At 36.8% G+C, this 6766-nt stretch overlaps 1 protein-coding gene across 2 annotated transcripts in view; it reads left to right on the top strand.

Annotated features, from left to right (window-relative positions):
- Positions 1 to 5702: 5702 nt before the first annotated feature.
- Positions 5703 to 6766, top strand: part of LOC103467625 (adenylate cyclase type 6) — a 52028-nt gene continuing 50964 nt past the window's right edge. Inside the window, exon 1 of one of the 2 annotated variants that reach the window (XM_017305823.1) lies at positions 5703 to 5919. The gene's annotated coding sequence lies outside the window, so the exon portion shown is untranslated. Of the gene's footprint in view, positions 5920 to 5982; positions 6232 to 6766 lie in introns of those variants that run through there. The other variant, XM_017305824.1, reaches the window with a different exon arrangement.

The following is a 6766-nucleotide window of genomic DNA, read 5'->3' as shown; positions in this document are numbered from 1 at the left end:
ACTGCAGCCTAGTCGAAAATAACTTTAAATAGCAAAACCACAACAGAACAAAAAAAAAACAAAACATCACATTGCAGTGGAGGAATAACACAGAAAAAATATTTATTTTATTTGACTTGAGATTTGACTTGAGATTTTAAACTTTTCTGGAATTATATACTTAATTTTGCATCACGTCAGTTCAGTCAAACTGTATTGTCTCCATGGTAACCTGCTGTTTTAAAAATGTATTTGCCACAAGTAATCAAATTAAGTTAATTCAAGTAAATATATTAAGTTTACTTAGTTGTCATTTTACACAAATTGAGTTTGATAAATTTAATTTTAGCTAAATTCCTTGAAGTTGGAGCTCGATTTTCTTGTTTTTCAGTGTATGTTAGCTGATGGGTCTATATTACTGGCAACACTGTTTCCAGTTTTACTCCAGAAAGGATACAGATACAGATACAGGATACAGAAGCTAAAGCAGGCGTCATCTGAACAGAAGAACATGTTTTTAGAGAATTGTTTTTTTTTTTTTTTTTACGTTTCCATTCTCACTTTACAAACCATTTGCAATCAAAAGTATTTCTGCTGTTTCCTGAACTGTTTTTGTTTGTTTGTTTGTTTGTTTGTTTGTTTGTCTCTTTCTTTCTTTCTTTCTTTCTTTCTTTCTTTCTTTCTTTCTTTCTTTCTTTCTTTCTTTCTTTCTTTCTTTCTTTCTTTCTTTCTTTCTTTCTNTCTTTCTTTCTTTCTTTCTTTCTTTCTTTCTTTCTTTCTTTCTTTCTTTCTTTCTTTCTTTCTTTCTTTCTTTCTTTCTTTCTTTCTTTCTTTCTGTCTTTCTTGTTGATCAGACAATAAAAATCCCACACTATCAATCCAGAACCAAACATTATAAAGGAACTGGATTGATCTTTTTCTAAAAGCGTGTTTTATGAATGCACAAACAAACATAAAACTAAATTCACTCCACCCCTTAAGTCGGTCACGCAGGTTGATCTCTAGCTTTTCTAATCACAAATAGTGAATTTAAGATTTAGTACTTGACATATTTTGGAGGATTTTACGTTATCTTCCTCCATTAAGCTCTTATCTTCGATTACTTGCTACATAGTGGCCATAGAAAAGTCACAACAATGACTAGAAAATATGGTCATGTGGTTCGGATGCAAAACAAAACTCATATTTTGATACTCAGTTGTGTTTATTGACCTAAGTTTGCCTTGTCTGCCGTAGCCTGCTCATATCTGTTTGTTCAGAGCTTCCAGTTTTATCACCTGACAGCTTTTGTAAACAGCTCTATCGTATCTGACACCAAATGACATAATCCTTCTTAGAAACTAAACCATCAGTTTCCAAGAATTTAACTGTGACAACATTTTGTTTCTTTTTCAATACACTTGTTGTTTTTTTTTCCATACCAGATTTTGTATAGTAAAGATTTTATATATTTTGGATCATCCTTCAGAGTTCTGCTCAGGTAGGAAATACGACCTGGGTTATCTTTTTCACTGCACTGTGGAAACATGGCAGGTCAGGCAGAAAGTTTTGGAGAAATTTAAGGTTGGATTTTGTTATAAAACAAACTCTGGTTATCATAAAATGACCAGACAAAAAGAGCAGCAGTGAAAGAAGCAGCCAGTAACTCTGGAGAAACTGCATAGATCCAGTGCGAAATCCGTCCACACAACAACTTCTACTTGTGCTCCACAAATTTAGCATCTATGCAACAACAAAAAGAAGAAACCAATCGTTGAAAGACAGTCATACAAAACCCTGTTTGGAGTTTACCAAATGTCAGGCAGAGCAAACGTGGAAGAAACTGTTCCAGTCAGATGAAACTAAAACAAATAATCTTTTTCTTATGTACATGACTCTATAGGTGCGGTGGAAGAAACTAACAATGCACATTATCCTGAACTCACCATTCCCTAAGGCCATTTAAGAAAATGTACAAAACTTGAAAAACTCTGTTCACAAATGCCACCTGTCCAATCTGACTGAGTTTGCAGTATTTTGTAATTTCAGCCTAGAAGTGAAAAGCTAGTGGTATAAACACAACTGCATGGCATTTTTACCTACAAAAGGCTTTCTTCATGTCTTAGCAACTAATCCAGTTTGGGAAAACACGTCAAACTCTAGTTGGATTAACTTAGAAAACATAACTAAATAATACTGCATTGTTACATTTTTACGTTTTCCCCCAATTAACTGCAAGAATATGACTTACACGTGTAAAATTTCAACATGTTTGCATTTATTTCAAACGCGATAGTTCTGCCACTCAGATCGAGGCGCAACTGCGACCCCTGCTGGTTGTTCGCGTAACGCCAGTCACACGTAGAAAACAGCAGCGTTTCCCCCTCCATCAGCTTTAAAACGGCTCCTCTAATGATTTCTTGAAAATGTTCTGTTTTATCTGCACTTCACTGCATGAAAAGATGCGGTGATGATTGAGAGAGCAGACAACTGAATGCATCCATTGATATAAAGATAATTGCACTTCGAAGAAACAATGCCTTCTTGTACTTGCACAGCCAGTTTGGTGAGTTTCCTCTATTTAACTGATTCTCTTCCATTGGTCAGGCTGCTCTATATTCTGTTGTTAATACACATACATACGATAAACTTTGCCCCAACGAGGTCAAGTGCAGTATTAAGTTTCTTTTGTTGTTAGTATGATCCTCAGTCTTTGATGTGCTGTTGGTAGATGCTCCATCAATACATGTATTATAAAATATAATGAAATTCTATCAAAAAGAAAAAGAAAAAGGAAAACAATGTGATCGTAGGTAACATCTAGAGAACATGCTGGAGGTTTATGCATTTAAATATGTTGTGATGTAGTGAAACAAAAAAGAAAGAAAAAGATAAAATATTAAATGAATAGCAGCCAAAATAACCGCAGCGTGAGTTTACATCGCTAAAACTAATTGCTAATGTCTTCACTTTCTATTTGATGAACATTTTCAGTTTTATTCATTTATTTACATTTTTTGCTCAATTGATTCTGTAAAATACTATTACTGGCAGCAGGATGCAAGTAAGTGATTGTGGGATGTCTGTGGTTCTGCAGCAGTAAAAATATTTGCAGTATCAAGTACAGAAAATTATAAATGAAGAAAATAAACGGTGCCAGTAAAAGTATGTGTGCAGTAATAACTGTCTTTTGAGTTATAGCATTTACAAGTTCAGCTTACAGCATGATTGCTTGATTTAGTTTATATGATATTGTACTTTTATCATTTATTTTTATCATTTTATAATACAAATATCAAAAATATTTGTATTTATAAAACAAATATCAAAATATTAGTACTTTGATATGTGATAATTGAGATGATAGCTGAAATGATTAATCTAAAACATTTTTGGGGAAAAATTACAATTAATCTGGTTTTAATCTGACATTTTAACAATAGATAAGACATTTTAAAAAATTGCCAAAATAGCATTTCAATGTCCTTTACAATACAATAAACCCTTAGCCCATCTAATCCAGTGAAAAAACAGTGACATTATTGTACTTTTAAACATTTTAGATATTAAATGTGTTAATTATAGTTTCTTACATATTGCTGTTTTGTAAATTTGCAAACTGGAAGATATTATTGTGTACTTTTATATAAAATGTGCCCATATTTAACAAATATTTTACAGAATACATCAGCATGTCATAAATAAATAATGCATTCACGTATTCATGTGTACCATGATGAAATCGCTCACGTTGTACCGACTTTTGTTGGAGAAAAATCTTTCAAAATCTTTCAAAACTTACTTTCCAGTAAAATCAGGCCTAAATCTTCGTGAAGACGACATAAAAGGGTCAAATTTATCACAGATGTTAAAATAAAAGACATCATCTGATCACTTAATGCAAGTTTTTCCATGTGGATCTTGCTGGACTCAGAGCTGGGGCATCGCTTCCCGCCTCTAGGGGGAGTGCCGAGTGGGAATGAGCGGTGAGAGCAGCAGCAGCAGCGCGCCTGGGCCGAACCGAGCTGCGTCAAAGCAGCCGAAATCAGAGACCGACACACCGGAACTGAACGAGGTTTCATCCAAAAATGATAGCAACGAAAGCAAAGCAAACGGGGTAGGGAAATGTAAAAAAATGAGGAAAAGAGAAACAAACTATTAAAGAAGTGTAAACTGTGTAAATATAGTTTTTATTTACACAGCAGTTTGAGCGTCTTTCTTGCAGTTTTGCAAAAAAAAAAAAAAAAACCCAAAAAAACAGTCAGTCAAGTGACTGACTGACTTCTGGCTCACATTGGTGAGATTTCATAGTGGTTACATTTTATCTGGGTGATTTTTTTTTTTGTTTTCATGTATTGGAGTGGAAATTTTTGTAATTTGGTTTGTACATTTACTGAAAGGAGATTTTTTTTTTAAACTTATAATAATAGCACTCACAACGTCCGCGGCTGGATTGGATTTAATTATTCTTAATTTTGTGCACTTTGCGTTTGTTTAAAATAATGTTGTTTTTTTTAACTCCTTTTGTAATATTTTTACATTCTACTCTGCCTACTTTGTGTCAATTTGGGCATTTTGGGTTTTAATATGGATGAATGAATGGAAACTTGATTTTTCGGGGTCTCAATAAAACTATTAGCAGGGTCTTGCAGAAACTTTTTAAAGAGCAGGTGTTTCACATTTCTAAGCAACAAAGGTCAAGTCAAAGTTTATTTATGCAAAATGTTTTTACATCAAAAACTATTAGCCAAAGAACTACACAGAGTAAAATATCAAGCCAAAAGTTAAACATTAACCTTCCTAACTAACTTGATATGAGTTAAAAAAAATAGTATTATTAACATGATGCTGGCTCCACCCCATGCGGATCAAACCTCCTACAAACAAACAGAGTTATAATGGCAGAGGTAGTGAAACTTATTTTGAGTAATACATTTTCTGAGTAAATTTTTGCCTAATAAGCCAACAATGAAGCAAAGAGGACAGGCAAGAAAATTTTCCAACTTACCCTACATCAGGTCTGTAAAGTTATTTGCAGAAAATAATGGAGAAATCAACGTTAAAGCCCAAGTTTTTCCTGGCCAGAGGAAGGGTAAGATGGACTAAATCCCATTGGATGTGAGAGGGAAAGTTGTTTAATTTACACTTATTGATCTTTGATTTGACTATCAAAAAGTGTCACTATGACAAAAAATGGGATTTTACCACCAGTTACAGACAAACAAAGTAGTTTCCGTCGATCACAGTTTCATTCACGTGGACATGAGGTCGACTGCAGCCAACATTTGACCATGATTTCCTATTATTTTCTGGAAATCTCTCTGAGTGCAGCACATGAATGAATCCTGCAATGTTGATGGAGGTTCAGTTCCTCTTGATAAGTTAGTTGCTGACAAACCCCCTTTAATAATTGACAGGTGGTATCAAACAGGTGGTATTATTGTGAAAGGTAATAAATGTAATATTAATCAACATATTTGATGTGTACTGATGATTTTAATGATGGCACTTGACAAAATGTATCGTCTGTTTCTAGTTTTCAGCACTTTGATGGCCTTGTTGCTGAAATATATCTGAGTCATAAATCATTATAAAAGTAAATAAGCACAACGGAATGAGTCAGACCATGATTATAAGAGTTATCTACGAGACCGTGAATGTGTCACTCACGTGTATGAGTGTTTTATTTTGAAAGGCATTATCGGATGTGCGGCGTTCGCGTTTTCTCCGCCTTGACAGCGGTGCTTGAAACCGAGAGGGTCAGGGGGAGGAGAGGCAAGAGAGTGTGGAGCGAGAATACGACAGGAGGAGATCCTCCACAGGGTGACCAATTTAACCGAGCCATCCTTGACCAGCCTGGCTACAAATGCTCCTCCACCCTGGCCGCTCCGACCGACCAGCGCGGAGAATCGGATTGTCAGCTGCAGTCGTGTCCGGGAATAGAAACAGAAGATGATCACAGTGAGTCCGTTTTTGTCTTTTTATTCCCCTCTCTCTCCCTTCTCTGGAATTACTGCCGCACGCTGCAGGCCGAAATAAACCCCATATATGTCATACAAACGCGCCATACGCTATTTCTCTCTGGGCCGTGTGCGCGTCCGCCACCTCTCCGCCGAGCGCTTCATTCGTGCCGGAGAGAATGACATAGCTGGCGACAGACCCTGCGAGGCCTCCGCTTTCACATTAGTGGCGGTGGCAAAAGGATTCACGGTCAGTACATGTTCTCCACTGGCGGACAGCAACAACATCTCTGCGCTTGTGTTTGCGGGGAAGGTAAGAGGAGGATGAGACGCATCGCTGTGCGTTTGCACTTCTTGGTGCAGCTGACGGCTCCGGAGGGTGTTAAAACAGCCAATTCTCTCTATGACAACTTCAAACTAAAGCGTCCCAAAATGGGTTGGATTTGTTTTGTTTTTTTCAGAGCATGCTTGTTCCTCCATCTTCTGGCTGATGCTGAGGAATGTGCAGCATTATTGTAACTTGTCTATTTCCCGTGTACTTCATGTTTTGTCGGTGCACTTAATCCTGTGAGTGCATCGCGTTGCTGCAGACTGAAGGACACTGACTGCAGCTAACACACAATGCGTGCATCTCTGACTGACAGAGGCGTGTTTGTGTCCTGACTCGGGAATGGTTTTTCTGGTCCCCGCTGTGGTTGTCACATAGGCCACGGTGTTATGTAACAGGAATCCTACGCTGTTTGAATGCGGGCCCTCTCTCTCTCTCTTTCTCTCTCTCTCTTTCTCTCTCTCTCTCTCTCTCTCTCTCTCAAACACACACACACACACACACACACACACACACACAC

This window comes from Poecilia reticulata, linkage group LG7 (genome assembly GCF_000633615.1).
Source record: "Poecilia reticulata strain Guanapo linkage group LG7, Guppy_female_1.0+MT, whole genome shotgun sequence".
NCBI classification, from domain to species: domain Eukaryota; kingdom Metazoa; phylum Chordata; class Actinopteri; order Cyprinodontiformes; family Poeciliidae; genus Poecilia; species Poecilia reticulata.
The sequence above is the reverse complement of the archived record's forward strand: the minus strand, read 5'-3'. Positions and strand labels throughout refer to the sequence as shown.